Here is a 16753-nt window from a genome sequence, read left to right on the forward strand (position 1 = left end):
ATTGTCTGCAAAAACAGAATGCCGATGCAATTTTAGTCTGCGCCAAAAAGTGTATGGGACTTTTTCTATGAAATGTGTTTTACCCGAGGCGATTGTGAAATAGAGGGGGAGGTGAAGAAAAGTTTGTTGCCTACTATTTGGAACAGTATGGAAGTCGTGAAAACCATGTGCAAGATCAGATCAGAAACTATGTTACATTGCCAAGTATTGCCTGTACCTGCAAGGGTTAACGATGCCCAGGTGGAGCGTGCGAAAATGTCCCCCACTGGTCAGCGTGGAATCCATGTTGTTGTATTGATGCCGAAGTGGAACTGTGAAGAGAAGTCAGCGCTGCACCACTGAGGCACTTCCGTCCAGTGGCCATTTTCCTGAAGCCCTGCAGAAAAGGAGCAACGCTGCCAGAACCTCTCAGTTTGCCGGAAGCCAGTAAGAGGAGCAGAATGGTGGAACAGGCAAGCACACATACAGAGAGTCCCAAGATGGCGACGGAGACCCAGAAAGTTGCAGTGGCGCAAATGTTTCAGGAAAGGGCAGATCGTCTACAGCGCATCTCCATCGGGGCTGAATAGGGAAGTCCCACCCCCCCTGTCCCTCCGGCCCAGTATGAGAGGGCCAGAAAAGAGACTCAGGTGGCCGAGATCATAGAGGGACTGAGGGCACAGAGAGTGGAGAGATATGGGCCGAAGCTGCTGCCATATGAGGTGCGACAGGCGCAGCAACAGGTCACAAAGGCATTAGAGGCCCTGTACATGAGAAAATTGGAACACCCCGAGAGGGAGAGCCACCCCTGGAATGCTGCAGCACTATGGCGGTGAAATTGGACAAAGTGTTGGGGTTTGGCACCCTCATGGACTGTCGTCATGGAAGGACCATCCTGGTCAATCGTCGGGCAGTGCAGAGAGACTATCTTCCCCTGTCCATGCATTCTCTAGAGATCGTAGAATATACTCCTGTACAGAGAATCCAACCCAGATTCCATTTGCCTACTTCCGATCGGACGACTAGGATGTTGATCACTTTGGGTTGCGGCCGCCTAAAGTCAGAGGTACCGTCCAGGAGGAGGAGGTCTAGAAGCCCAAAGTGCCTGTCATGGCACCAAAGTATCTACCACAGTCATCTTGACTAATCTGTCACGTACATTAGGGCATCTACGAAATGACATTAGTGGAAAATCAGTAAATTCTGGAATTTGTTGGTGGCAGTCTTTGGCCATTTGCCATTGTTTGTGGATACTAGTTGTGATGTGACTAGAGCGGTCGCTGAACGTAGTAACAAAAGTTACATCTCTCACTTTTCGTGGCCTAGGTTTTTGTTTATCAGTGACCGCTAATCTGTGTTTCTCAATAAGTGTTTCGGGTAACCCCTATCACAAACATTGGCAGCAGTTGTGTCAAGGGCTTTCTCTTTATTGGCATCAGTGTCCACAATTCTGTCCATTCTCAGCATTTGGCTGTATAGGAGGGAATAATCATTGCTCTTGGATGGCAGATTTCATTCATTGGATCTCTGAACTTTGCCCTCACTTCCGGTATGGACGGTGCGCGGCGGCCACTAATCAACGCTTTTAATTGTGCACATGTGATTGAACTAATTGTGGTGAAGGCTTTATGTACTGGCACTGTGATATTTATTTGAAGTACAATTTGTCCATGATAGATTGCACTGATGATTATTCTATACCTATTTGTGCTGTTCCTCTAGGTTCTATTAGATAGATAGATAGATAGATAGATAGATAGATAGAAGATATTTAGATAGATAGATATGAGAGATAGATAGATAGATATGAGATAGATAGATATGAGATAGATAGATAGATAGATAGATATGAGGTAGATAATAGATAGATATGAGATAGATATGAGGTAGATAGATAGAAATGAGATAGATATGAGATATATAGATAGATTGATATGAGATAGATAGATAGATATGAGATAGATATGAGATAGATAATAGATAGATAGATAGATAGATAGATATGAGATAGATCGATAGATAGATAGATATGAGATAGATAGATAGATATATATGAGGTAGATAGATAGAAATGAGATAGATATGAGATATATAGATAGATAGATATGAGATAGATAGAAGGATAGATGGATATGAGATAGATAGATAGATAGATAGATAGATAGATAGATAGATAGATATGAGATAGAAAGATAGATATATATGAGATAGATAGATAGATAGATATGAGATAGATAGAAGGATAGATAGATATGAGATAGATAGATATGAGATAGATAGATAGATAGATAGATATGAGATAGATAGATATGAGATAGATAGATAGATAGATAGATATGAGATAGATAGATAGATAGATATGAGAGAGAGATAGATATGAGATATATAGATAGATAGATATGAAATAGATAGATAGATATGAGATATATAGATAGATAGATAGATAATAGATAGATAGATAGATAGATATGAGATATATAGATAGATAGATATGAGATATATAGATAGATAGATATGAGATATATAGATAGATAGATAGATATGAGATAGATAGATAGATAGATATGAGATTGAGATTGATAGATAGATATGAGATAGATAGATAGATAGATAGATAGATATGAGATAGATAGATAGATAGATAGATAGATATGAGATAGATAGATAGATATGAGATAGATAGATAGATAGATAGATAGATAGATAGATATGAGATAGATAGATAGATATGAGATAGATAGATTGATAGATAGATATGAGATAGATAGATAGATAGATAGATATGAGAAAGATAGATAGATAGATATGAGATAGATAGATAGATAGATATGAGATGGATAGATAGAACCCGGAGAAGCAGCACAACCCATGTGCAGGTGTGTAGGTACAATCCACAACAGCCGTGGTCCAGGGCTCCTTAGATACAAGAGACACAAAGAATTGCATCACTCCAAGCAAGGTTTCAAGGTGAAAAAAAGTTAGTATTTATTCCATCCAAAGTGCGAGCCTTCGGTCGGCCAGTGCGCCGCCTTTGCCAGTTACAGCAGGATAGACACAGATATTAAAACTACAATTGCGGGCGAACGGCGGCGCGGATCCGACCAAGGTAAGGGCTCGTTTTAATCAGCGTCTCCTGCACTATCCACCAATACCTGTGGATAGTGCGGGAGAAAATACATGACAGTTTTCCTTTAAATCTAGGAGTAACACTCTGGCCTAGCCTTAAAGGGGTACTCCACTGGAAAACATGATTATTATTATTATTTAAATCAACTGGTGCCAGAAAGTTAAACTGGTGCCAGATTTGTAAATTAATTCTATTTAAAAATCTTACTCCTTCCATGACTTCTCAGTTGCTGAATACTACAGAGGAAGTTATTTTCTGTTTGAATTTCCTTTCCAGTCTGACCACATCTGTCCATTTTAGGAACTGTCCAGAGTAGGAGCAAATCCCCATAACAAACCTGCCCTGCTCTGGGCAGTTCCTAAAATGAACAGAGATGTCAGCAGAGAGCATTGTGGTCAGACAGAAAAGAAATTCAAAACAAAAAGAACTTCCTCTGTAGCATACAGCAGCTGATTAGTACGGGAAGGATTAAGATTTTTAAATAGAAGTAATTTTCAAATCTGGCACCAGTTGATAAAAAAAAAAAAAAAATGTTTTCCAGTGGAGTACCCCTTTATGTATACCTAGCAGGAGCAGAGCTGGGAGTTGCTCTAATAAGAGCCAGACCTAGACTGAACTGTTTTTAGGTCTCGCCTTGGGGAGTTGGACCAGACACTCTTTCCACGGCCTTCTAGAAATATCTGCATATAAACTAGAAAGGGAGTATCATGTGACCAAGGCATCATTCATTTTATACAAGGTATAAGAAGTTTCACAATTCTTAGTCTCTTAAAATACCTCAGTGTATGCTAATAAGACAATGCAACATATAAAACCGTTATATCAGTGAACTCTCGTAGATTACAGCTGGGACACTACATGCGCATTTACTATTCAATTATGGTGGCAAAGCCTCCCCCATTGACAAAATCCTGTGTACACCCCTGACAGGCCATTCAGCCAACAGCCATTCTTTCCAATTATTCTTTCCACCAACTGGTTTTCCTTTAAAGGGGTACTCCGGTGGAAAACTTTTTTTTTATTTTTTTTTTAAATCAACTGGTGCCAGAAAGTTAAACAGATTTGTAAATTACTTCTATTAAAAAAAAATCTTAATCCTTCCAGTACTTATTAGCTGCTGAATACTAGAGAGAAAATTATTTTCTTTTTGGAACACAGTGCTCTCTGCTGACATCACGAGCACAGTGCTCTCTGCTGACATCTCTGTCCATTTTAGGAACTGTCCAGAGGAGCAGCATATGTTTGCTATGGGGATTTTCTCCTACTCTGGACAGTTCTAAAAATGGACAGAGATGTCAGCAGAGAGCACTGTGGTCATGATATCGTTAGAGAGCTCTGTGTTCCAAAAAGAAAATAATTTCTTCTGTAGTATTCAGCAGCTAATAAGTACTGGAAGGATTAAGATTTTTTTTTTTTTTAATAGAAGTCATTTACAAATCTGTTTAACTTTCTGGCACCAGTTGATTTAAAATAAATAAATAAATAAATAAATAAATAAAAGTTTTCCACCGGAGTACCCCTTTAATGCAGTGTTTCCCAACCAGGGTGCCTCCAGCTTTTGCAAAACTACAACTCCCAGCATGCCCGGACAGCCAAAGGCTGTCCGGGCATGCTGGGAGTTGTAGTTTTGCAACAGCTGGAGGCACCCTGGTTGGGAAACACTGCTCTAATGTATAATGACACACTTTGTCTCCTATTGTCATTGCCAGATTCAGTCTCCTACCCTCCTGACCCCCCCCCAATTCCATCACAATGACCTTAATAACAGTGAATTACCCCTAATGTGTAGATGACAATGTCAGGAGGCCAGAAATCATGTTTTATCCTGTTGTGTTCCGTGTTGCCTTGCCGACACTCCCATATAATTCCACTGTTATGTGAACCTTTACTTAGATGTTTGTCAGGGTTGCTCCATTATAGATTAACCTGGATTTTCTGTTCAGCAGCTGTCGCCCGACTCCACATTCAGAACTGCTTGAAATAGATCCGTCCATAAAGAGCGGTCATATTGCATAATGGTTGCACAATGGCGGCTGGCACATAGGAGCTGACACTTCATCACTTTCTTCACTTCTTCTCATCAGCAATAACATGACGGCCGGATGAGAGATAAAGTGAATTTTCAATAGTGATCTGCCTGGGTGTACACACTGATGAGGCCGACCATGGTAAGGCCATAAGACTAGGGATGATGCACAACGCACCCGTAATGGGTTTCTATATTATCAAAAGGCTTGTAATGAGTGTAGCCATATCTTCCATTTTGTTTAATATACTCAGATGGGTTAAAAATAATCATAAAGAATAGCTGCAGTACCATGAACAGCCACATGTATGGAAGCAGCGCTGTATCGGGTTCAACAATACAAAATATTTAAAGGGTACCTCTCATCAAATAAACTTTTGATATATTTTAGATTAATGAATGTTGAATAACTTTCCAATAGCATGTTAATGAAAAATATGCTTCTTTCTATTGTATTTTTCCCGATCAGTCCTGTCAGCAAGCATTTCTGACTCATGCTGGAGTCCTAAACACTCAGAGCTGCCAGCCTGCTTTGTTCACAGCCAAACAGGCTGTGAACAAAGCAGGCTGGCAGCTCTGAGTGTTCTCCTTTGTGAACAAAGCAGACTGGCAGCTCGTAGTGTTTAGGACTCCAGCATGAGTCTGAAATGCTTGCTGCCAGGACTGGTAGGGAGACCCCTAGTGGTCATTTCTTCAAAGTGGAAAATTAAATAGAAAGAAGCATCTTTTTTAATAACATGCAATTGTAAAGTTATTCTGCATACATTAATCTATAATATATCAAAAGTTTTTATGATGAGAGGTACCCTTTAAAGGGGGCATAGCTCGGACAAATCCTGTGTTGTCCCAGCACTAAAAGCTGTCTTGTGGGCTGTGGATCTCCTCGGGCATGCCTGCTCCTCTTGTGTTGGGCCCACTGTGAAAATGTTTACTGTGTTCCTTATGTTCAAGCACTTTATTATGTGCACTATGTTTGTTATATTCATTATGTTATTTATTAGGGATCGACCGATTATCGGTTTGGCCGTTATTATCGGCCGATATTCATGATTTTGGGCGTTATCGGTATCGGCAATTACCATGCCAATAATCCAATAAAGACCCCATTCCCCCCCACCACACCGCGAACGCCCCCCACTGCATCGCGCCACACCCCCCACCGCACTGCCCCGGCCCCATTGCCTCCCCCATCCCCGGTTTTATAATTTCCGGGGCCCGGGGTCCACGCTACTTCCGGCTCCTGCTGCGTCCTGTGTTGCGCAGTGCGCTGCGCAATGACGAGTGACGTCCTCAGCGTGACGTCACCGTCAGTGCGCACAGTGACAGCTCAGGAGGACGCCACCGGAGCCAGATATAGCGTGGACCCCGGGAACAGGTAATTATAAAACCGGGGATGGGGGAGGCAATGGGGCCGGGGCGGTGCGGTGGGGGATGCGACGCGGTGCGTGGGGGGTGCGGCGTGGTGCAGTGGGCGGTGCGCGGGGGGGGGGGGGGGCGGTGTCGGTGATAGGACTCAGGAGGACCCCCGGACAGGTGGGGGGAGAGAAGCGGGTGGTGGCGGCGGACTCTGGCACCGCAAAAGCCGCTGCAGTTCATTGATTCAAAGCGCCTGCTTTAAATCAATGATCTGCAGCGGTGTCTCGGGGGGGGGGGGGATAAATAGCCGATAACTTATACCGGAATATCGGTATAAGTTATCGGCTATCGGCCCTAAAATATAGATATCGGTCGATCCCTATTATTTATGTACTGTGCCTTTATGTAAGAGAGGCAGTGATAATCAGGCGACCCTGTGGTAGCCATGGGGTGTTGGTAGAAATACCTGATCACTTTGTGACGCCAGGGCACCGTTATCCTATACACGGTCTGAGGTTGGAGACAGCTTCTCCTGGGCCAGGAACGGGGAGTAAAGGAACACACCAACGTCAGGTTATGGATAACTGTCATTACTGAGCTGGGTGCAGATGGTAATACACAAACAGCTGGTTTTGGGTGAGAGAGTTCAGCGTAACCCCTTGAGAGCCCTGTTGCCTTGCTGGGACTTAAGGGTACAGTAACACAGGAATAACATATATACAAATAACAATGGAATTAATCAGAAAAATATATTACTCTTCAATAAAGTGCAAACATACTTAATATAACTATTAGACTCTGGTGGGCCAAACACCTTGTGCTGCCTGAAGCAGTCCAAAGCCACAGGACAGCTATTGGGGCTGGGATACCACAACCTTGTCTGCCCAATGGGAACCCCCAAATTCTCTTGTATTTAGTGTAGGGGGGGGGGGGAGGAGTTGCCCCAGTCTAGCTCCAGGCTAGTATGCTGAGTAAAGTGTGGAAAAGAGGTGGAAGACATGTGTGGAGAATCCTGAGGGAAGCCTAAAGAAAATATCTTCTCAAGTCAGTCCCGCCATTCTGCAAGTGTTCCCCCGTACAGTGGTGAGTCAAGCACTGGCGGTGATAGTAATTGGACCTTGGCAGAACCCTAGTCAACGTGGGATATCTTCCAGTCTAAAGTCTATATCAAGTTGGTGAAAAGCACCATAAGTTCCAACAAGGCAATAGGGCTCCCAAGGGTTACACTGCATGCCTTCTACTCTGCTCCATACTGTGTATAATACCACCTGAGCACCTGCTCAAAAAGACAGTTATCCGTAACCCGACGTCGGTATGTTTCTTACCCTGGTGTTTGGCCCAGGAGAAGCTGTCTCCACCTCAGACCGTGTATAGGCTAATGGTGCCCTGGCGTCACGAAGTGATAAGAATTCCTTGCACTCCTGTGTCCCCACAATCCTATTCTGATAGTGCCTGTCGAGAAATCGGCATAGGGTCATAACCCCAATATGTCCTACAAGATAGAAAAAAAGGAGAGGGGCTGTAATAAGTGACCACGACTACTGTCCTGAAATGATAAGGTGCTAGAGTATGAGTAGGTATCAGCAAGGTGGCTTCATTTTGCCTATGTGATTCACAACATACCCAGGAGTAATGGGTTTCTATATTATCAAAAGACTTGTATCCAGTCTAGCCATATCTACAGTATACCCATATGGATTAAAGATAAGCGAAAATAATAGCTGCAGTACCATGACCAGCCACATGTATGAAGCAGTGCTGAATCGGGTTCAATAATGCAAAATCTCTCAAATGTGCTTTTTACCTCCTCTGTACTCTTATGGAACTGCACTCTCTACAACAATGCCTCTGGTGCTCCAGTGTACAGGTACTTATATACATACATGGAAAGAAAATGCAGTCGAACCAGCACAGACAGGTGATGGGGCTTTATTTTACAAGTTTTTGCATGAACAATACACTTGCTTCAAGTAACATTTTGTAATTTGATGTGTTTTGGGTGCAAGCACTCTGTTAAAAGATCAAAGAGCGCGTGCACTCAAATGTCAAGCATATGTTCTCAAGAGAGACAGGAAAGAGGTTAAAAGGGTACTCCGCCCGTAGACATCTTATCGCCTATCCAAAGGATAGGGGATAACATGTCTGATCGCAGTAGGCCCGCTGCTGGGGACCCCCGGATTCTCCCTGCTGCACCCGGTGTTCCTTTAGAGCGTCGGGTGCAGTGCCGGAGGCTCGTGACATCACAGCCCCCTTCCATATACTTGCATTGAGGGGGCGTGGCCATGACATCACAAGCCGGGCGTGACCGTGACATCAAGAGCCTCCGCCCTGCATCACCAGTCATCCGACACGGAGCGAAGTTCGCTCCGTCCACTGGATGTCTGGGGTGCCACAGCCGAGATTTTGGATAGGGGATAAGATGTCTAGGGGTGGAGTACTGCTTTAAGCCACTGCCAGACTCCTCTGGCAGCTGCTGATCTCTCCAAGGACAAAAGGATCAGGTAGTTAAAGTCCAATATGCCCAATGTTTGTCTCCCCCACAAAATTGTAGAGATACCACAGCACTCCCTCTTGCATTTATAGAAAAAGCTACCAATGGCTTTTATTGTTCACCACAAGGTTTCATGGTGTGTCGGCAGTGCAATACTACCTTACTGAAAAAATGTCATGTAAACTTTTGGTGAACAATACGAGCCCTTGGTAGATTTTTCTAAAAACTCAAGGAGTTCTATGGTATCTGTACAATTCTTTGGATATGCTGGGTCCGTAAGGTCGGGGCCTAACACCAAGTTTACCAACAAAAAGTATGGAAGGCATAGATGCATATGGTAGTGCTGCTCCAAACTTTTTCTTTTGTGTACGGAGCCACAAAGATATTTAGGATGGCACCACCAATTCTCCCAATCGAGCTGACATTGATACACGGACTGTCACTTCACGAGTTATAGATGCCGACACATACATACAGGTAAGCGGTGGTACTAGGAAGTATGAATGAAAGAGACTTCAATAATGCACAACAATAAAAGACACACAGCATCCTGCACTCACCGATACGTAATGGACATGACGCTCCTACATGGAGGACACCGGTGCATCTGGTCTCAGAACATCCTTGGGCGGTTAGAGACGACTGCCGGCGGTTTCGCGCATATGCTGATCCACTGGTGTCCTCCATGTAGGAGCGTCAAGTCCATTACTTAGCGGTGAGTGCAGGATGCTTTGTGTCTAGTATTTTTTGCCCTTTTTCTTTTCTGTCACCTCCAAAAATTAGAAAGTCAGTCACTCAAACTAAGGTTGGCGGGTTCGGCGAACTTTTTGATAATGTGTTTGTAGGCCTTCATGCTGCCCTTGCGGTGTTTAGGATTGAGCTTTAGGTTTCCCTGCTGCCAAAGAGATTACAGTGGTCCCTCAACATACGATGGTAATCCGTTCCAAATGGACCATCGTTTGTTGAAACCATCGTATGTTGAGGGATCCGTGCAATGTAAAGTATAGGACAGTGGTCTACAACCTGTGGACCTCCAGATGTTGCAAAACTACAACACCCAGCATGCCCGGACAGCCAACGGCTGGGAGTTGGAGTTGTAGTTTTTTTCAACATCTGGAGGTCCGCAGGTTAATGACCACTGGTATTGGAGGTTGTACTCACGTGTCCGTGCGGCTCCGGACCGTCACCGCTCGTCACCGCTGCCCTGGATGTCACCTTCCATCGTTGTCACCGCGTCCCCGGGGTGTCCCAGACGTTCCGGCAAGGCCTCTGTTTCCCTGGCATCGTCGCTCTCCATCGCCGCCATCATGTCGCTAGGGACGACGCTCCTATTAGATGACGGGACGGCGTGCGCAGCGACATGATAACGACGGTGGAGAGCGCCGACAATGCAGGGGATCCCGAAGAGGACGCACCGGAGCCCCGAGGACAGGTAAGTGATCGTCAGCGGACCACACGGGGCACCGTAAATGGCTATCCGGTGGCAGCTGAAGCAGTCTGCGCTGCCGGATAGCCGTTTATGCGATGACCCCGACATACAAAAGTATGTTGATGCTGCCTTCAAAATGTGATGGTCTCTGAGAGGCGATCGTATGTTGAAATGATCGTATGTCGGGGCCATCGTAGGTCGGGGGGTCACTGTATTGCATGTAACACCTCCACCCATCCTCCTGTACCATAACCTGCATAAATAAGATCAAAAGAAAAGGGGTTGTCTAAATGTAAGAATAGATGCCAATGCAGAGAGAAGAGCAACGCTGGCAAAGCGCTAGGTTTCCTATACTAATGTAAAGGAGAACAGACCTCCCAAACACCAGGGGGAATGCGGCCTCCAATCCAGAATGGCGTCATGCTATTCATATAAGCCATACAGTATGCATGTGGAGACCATCAGTCTCCTAAGATCTAAAAAAAACTTCCCATAGAAGTATGGCCAGCACATGCTGCTCTCGGTGTCTTCACATCAGATATTCTCCATGTATGTTCATCGCCGCACCTGAAAGTTATGAATTATGAGCGAGACGTATCTGTTGCCTTTGACTGAGTTGTCTCCAAGGTCACATCTCAGCTGGAATTCACCCTCAAACCGTCTCCAAAGACAACTGTCTGCGCTCCACAAAGCCTGCAATGTTACTCAATAAACTAGGAAATCTACGGATGAGTCAACGTCTCATTTACATGGAACTTATGGAATGACTTGTATGAGGCGACCAGAGGAGCAAAACCTGTTCCAGACAATTTCGGGAATGGCATTCTATCTATATATTGAATGGAAGGTCCTCATAACTTTACCTGATATGGTTCCATGTCTGGAATATACTGCCTATACTACATCAAGATAATGCCACCCAACTTGGCAGCAAATTTACAGGGGAGGGGGCACAGGTAGAACAGTCCCCAAGCCCAAGGGCATAACTATAGGGGGTGCAGAGGTCGCAGTCGCCCCGGGGCCCTGGTGCCAAGGGGGCCCAAGACACAAGTGCCTCATAAGAGACCAGTATTATAGATGACAGATTTTGCTTCGGGGCCCAGAAGTTACACCTCTACCCTAGCCCATTGGAAAGGTCTGCCTGCCTCATATGTAGACCCCAATGTTGCATATGGTAGGTGGGGTGGGGCAGGGGGCTATAACAGAATTTGCAGCGGTTGAGGCCCAGGAGCTTCAATATACCCCTCCGACCCCACTTATTTTTTCTTCTTCTTATCCTCATCTTTTGATAAGATTTACATCAAAGCATAGGCTCATGGTATAGAATATGAGTGATCTTTAGTTATTTTATTGTATTTTTTGTTTTAGGGAGAAAGCATTTTTGCTTTTTGTTTCATCATGTTGGCTTGTTGTCCCCCGCCTGACACCGCGCTTCTATAGGGAAGTTTCCCCCAAGCTCATTGTGCAGACACATAAAGAACATATCTTGTGAAATCCCAGTAATTGAAATGTACAATGAACGTTGTAAATAGGAGACATATCCATTTTCTCTCTAGACACACAAGAAGTAAGAGGTAAGGTCATGCAAAACATTGCACAGGAAACCATTTAGTGCTTAGCTATTATTACACTGTGATTCTCTCCGCACAAAACATTCCTGCCGCAGCATTCCAGGCGTTCATGAAACTAAATACAGATGTGAGCCAGCGCTTATCAGACACAACATCATTAACTCTTATACAAACAGCTTGTCCGACTACAACTCCCAGCAGGCAGGACTGAACAGTTCACCCCAAGCTTAGTGCAAGTTCTGCCGATTGGTCTGATATGCCCTGAGACGTCCAGTTTTTGGCTCACAGAAAAGTTAAAGGGGTACTCCCTTTTTTAAAATCAACTGGTGCCAGAAAGTTAAACAGATTTGTAAATTACTTCTATTAAAAAATCTTAATTCTTCCAGTACTTATTAGCTGCTGAATACTACAGAGGAAATTATTTTCCATTTGAAATACAGAGCTCTTTGCTGACATCATGAGCACAGTGCTCTCTGCTGACATCTCTGTACATTTTAGGAACTGTATAAAGTAGGAGAAAATCCCCATAGCAAACATATGCTGCTCTGGACAATTCCTAAAATGGACAGAGATGTCAGCAGAGAACACTGTGCTCGTGATGTCAGCAGAGAGCACTGTGTGTCAAAAAGAAAATAATTTCCTCTGTAGTATTCAGCAGCTAATAACTACTGGAAGGATTAAGATTTTTTAATAGAAGTAATTTACAAATCTGTTTAACTTTCTGGCACCAGTTGATAAAAAAAAGTTTTCCACCAGAGTACCACTTTAAAGAAACTTTCCCTGTAGAAGACCAGAATAGAACGTTCTATGAATTGTTCGTATGAAGAGGACCTATGTCTGTCTGGCCTTCTGGTCTGGTTTCATAGTTTTCTACCATTCGGATCCTCTGGATTGATGCGGTCTGGCTTTCCACCCAAACTCCCAAAACCTACTACCATAAGTTAACTGGCTTTTCCGGGTACGTTTTTAATGCCAAGCTGTCCAGAATCATGAATGGCCCCCATATGCTACTGTGGGGGTGACAGTTCAGACTACAGCTATTGCTCCCATTCAGAGCCCTGCTTGTCCTCAGTGTACAGAGCCCCGCTTGTCCTCAGTGTACAGAGCACTGCTTGTCCTCAGTGTACAGAGCCCTGCTTGTCCTCAGTGTACAGAGCCCTGCTTGTCCTCAGTGTACAGAGCACTGCTTGTCCTCGGTTCACAGAGCCCCGCTTGTCCTCGGTGTACAGAGCCCCGCTTGTCCTCGGTGTACAGAGCCTCGCTTGTCCTCGGTGCACAGAGCCCTGCTTGTCCTCAGTGTACAGAGCCCTGCTTGTCCTCAGTGTACAGAGCCCTGCTTGTCCTCAGTGTACGGGAGCCCTGCTTGTTCTCAGTGTCCGGGAGCCCTGCTTGTCCTCAGTGTACGGAGCCCTGCTTGTCCTCAGTGTCCGGGAGCCCTGCTTGTCCTCAGTGTACAGAGCCCCGCTTGTCCTCAGTGTACAGAGCCCCGCTTGTCCTCAGTGTACAGAGCCCCGCTTGTCCTCAGTGTACAGAGCCCTGCTTGTCCTCAGTGTACAGAGCCCTGCTTGTCCTCAGTGTACAGAGCCCTGCTTGTCCTCAGTGTACGGGAGCCCTGCTTGTCCTCAGTGTCCGGGAGCCCTGCTTGTCCTCAGTGTACGGAGCCCTGCTTGTCCTCAGTGTCCGGGAGCCCTGCTTGTCCTCAGTGTACAGAGCCCTGCTTGTCCTCAGTGTACAGAGCCCTGCTTGTCCTCAGTGTACAGAGCCCTGCTTGTCCTCAGTGTACAGAGCCCTGCTTGTCCTCAGTGTACAGAGCCCTGCTTGTCCTCAGTGTACAGAGCCCTGCTTGTCCTCAGTGTACAGAGCCCCGCTTGTCCTCAGTGTACAGAGCACTGCTTGTCCTCAGTGTACAGAGCCCTGCTTGTCCTCAGTGTACAGAGCCCCGCTTGTCCTCAGTGTACAGAGCACTGCTTGTCCTCAGTGTACAGAGCCCCGCTTGTCCTCAGTGTACAGAGCCCTGCTTGTCCTCAGTGTACAGAGCCCTGCTTGTCCTCAGTGTAAAGAGCCCTGCTTGTCCTCAGTGTACAGAGCCCCGCTTGTCCTCAGTGTACAGAGCCCCGCTTGTCCTCAGTGTACAGAGCCCTGCTTGTCCTCAGTGTACAGAGCCCTGCTTGTCCTCAGTGTAAAGAGCCCTGCTTGTCCTCAGTGTACAGAGCCCCGCTTGTCCTCAGTGTACAGAGCCCCGCTTGTCCTCAGTGTACAGAGCCCTGCTTGTCCTCAGTGTACAGAGCCCTGCTTGTCCTCAGTGTACAGAGCCCTGCTTGTCCTCAGTGTACAGAGCCCTGCTTGTCCTCAGTGTACAGAGCACTGCTTGTCCTCAGTGTACAGATCCCCGCTTGTCCTCAGTGTACAGAGCCCTGCTTGTCCTCAGTGTACAGAGCCCTGCTTGTCCTCAGTGTAAAGAGCCCTGCTTGTCCTCAGTGTACAGAGCCCCGCTTGTCCTCAGTGTACAGAGCCCTGCTTGTCCTCAGTGTACAGAGCCCCGCTTGTCCTCAGTGTACAGAGCCCTGCTTGTCCTCAGTGTACAGAGCCCTGCTTGTCCTCAGTGTAAAGAGCCCTGCTTGTCCTCAGTGTACAGAGCCCCGCTTGTCCTCAGTGTACAGAGCCCTGCTTGTCCTCAGTGTACAGAGCTCTGCTTGTCCGCCCACACTTCCTGTATTTTGTCTCTGCACAGAGACACAGAGGCAGGGAAAAAACAGGATTTTTTCACTCAAAAATATATACATTTTGAACTTATGCATATTACAAATATACACATAATATATAAGCTAAGTGATGTAGTATGAAGACTGGCCCCACTAATACACATGCTTTGTGCGGCTATCTGACTGATGTACTATGAAGGCATCTTGTCTAGATCCAGATGTTTTTCTTTTTCAAATCATAGGAATTATAATTTCCCAATCAGTCCCTTTCCTCTATCCCCTTCACTGCAAGGAGTACAAAGCAATGAATAATGCATCTTGGGTCAAAGGAGGAATACCACAAGTTTACCAAAAATAGCTTACCAAGTTTTACCATTCTGGGGTAGGCTTTTATTCCGTGGACACATCTCTAAAGGTAAAGATTTTTGTTCAGAACATCAGACTTGGTCTAAGAATATTTATTGGGTATTTGTAGTTGTAGGTCTTGGATTAGTTGCACAATAATAAACTTTAGTCAAGTATGTAGCCATTCAAGATAAAGCTAAAGCAAAAAATGCCCCAAAAGACGCCCAGTTTGCCGCATGGCTTTTTTTGGGTGGAGAATAAACACACAGCAGTGGAAGTCAATAGGAATATATAAAACACCAGACCCACTCAGTGTTTTTTTCCTTCTCAACTATTCTTTGGCAATTTTCAAAAATTGCAGCATGCTGAGATTATGGCGTTTTTTATAAGGAATCTTGACATTTTTTCTCTTTTAGACTTCTATCGAAGGAAAAAGAACACTAAAATAATAAAATGCTAAGACTTAAAACTGAAAACAAAAATGCATCTTTGTAGTGCGAAATGATGGGGGGGAGGAGTTTTTTTCCCCTGACATTGTAGAGCTCACAGCTCCGTGTGAATGTTTGCGCCTCCTTGGTTAGCTTTATTAACCTCCTTTTGTGTAAGTATAAACACAGTGGTTTTCAAACTGCGGCCCTCCAGATGTTGCAAAATTACAACTCATAACATGCTGGGAGTTGTAGTTTTGCGACATCTTGAGGGCCACAGTTTGGAGACCACTGTATTACAACATTGAGCATAACAACTTAACTTAGAAGTGCAATTTTAAAGAGTATTCCCATAAATGAGCGATAGATGTAGGTCCCCCCTTGTACCTGCCATTATCTATTGACCAGTGGTCACGTCAAGTCAAGCTTTCTTTAATAATTCCCTAATCTGTTGTATGTTGCAGGTACTCTAAAAAAAAAAACACTGTCAACTATCCAGTTGTATTAAAGGAATTTTCATGCTATTCTCAAATTGTTGACTTGTGAGTAAACAGATGGTTCCCATTTAGGTTCCCATAAGTCACAGTGAAGAGGACCTACAAAGAGAATCTCTCTTTGGAAGACCATGATGTGTCCATGAATTACATTTCGAGCATGTTTTTCAACTGGAATTGTATAACGCTTCATATGACCTGAGGCACCACTGTAGGGGAACTGAACACTTGTGACCAGGCTACAAATTACAGGCTACAGCAGGTTCCCCTATGATCTGTTTAATGGTTTTAACAACCCCCTTTTTAATGACCTACTTGTAATGGAGACGTATTTTCAGCTGAACCTGTTGAATCGGAGAACAGTGAGAAATTCAGTAAAGTAATGTACAGAATATATATGGAATATACGCCCAAGCTATGTCTCCTTAATATCATAAGTAGAGCTCTGACATTACATAGGGCAGATGTGGACCCCATTACTGTTCCCTGTTTTCTACCTATAATTACTGTCTAGCAGAAAGTTAATCTTTTGCATAGAAGACTCTAAAGTTCAAAGTTCCTTTGTGACATAATTCTAATCACTTTCTAAAGTCGAAAATGATTTTATTGAACAATGTAGGGACTGGTCCCATAATCCTTCTGTTGTCAATGACATGAGATTTCAGCTCGGGGCTTGTTAGAGCTGAGAAAATCTTCATTTCCAGAAGTTAATCCATCGTGTTGAGCATATTATCGTATCACTATTAATATTTCTAGGTGAAGAGTCATAGTTAGGCTTTATTTCACTTTGGCCTCACCCGAAACC

At 44.6% G+C, this 16753-nt stretch overlaps 1 protein-coding gene across 1 annotated transcript in view; it reads right to left on the bottom strand.

Annotated features, from left to right (window-relative positions):
* LOC130367957 (uncharacterized) overlaps nucleotides 1–343 on the bottom strand; it is a 112944-nt gene extending 112601 nt beyond the window's left edge. The window contains exon 1 of the mRNA XM_056571037.1: nucleotides 218–343. The gene's annotated coding sequence lies outside the window, so the exon portion shown is untranslated. The remainder of the gene's footprint in view (nucleotides 1–217) is intronic.
* Between the last annotated feature and the right edge of the window lie 16410 nt (nucleotides 344–16753).

Source organism: Hyla sarda, chromosome 4 (assembly GCF_029499605.1).
Source record: "Hyla sarda isolate aHylSar1 chromosome 4, aHylSar1.hap1, whole genome shotgun sequence".
In the NCBI taxonomy this organism is placed as follows: Eukaryota; Metazoa; Chordata; class Amphibia; order Anura; family Hylidae; genus Hyla; species Hyla sarda.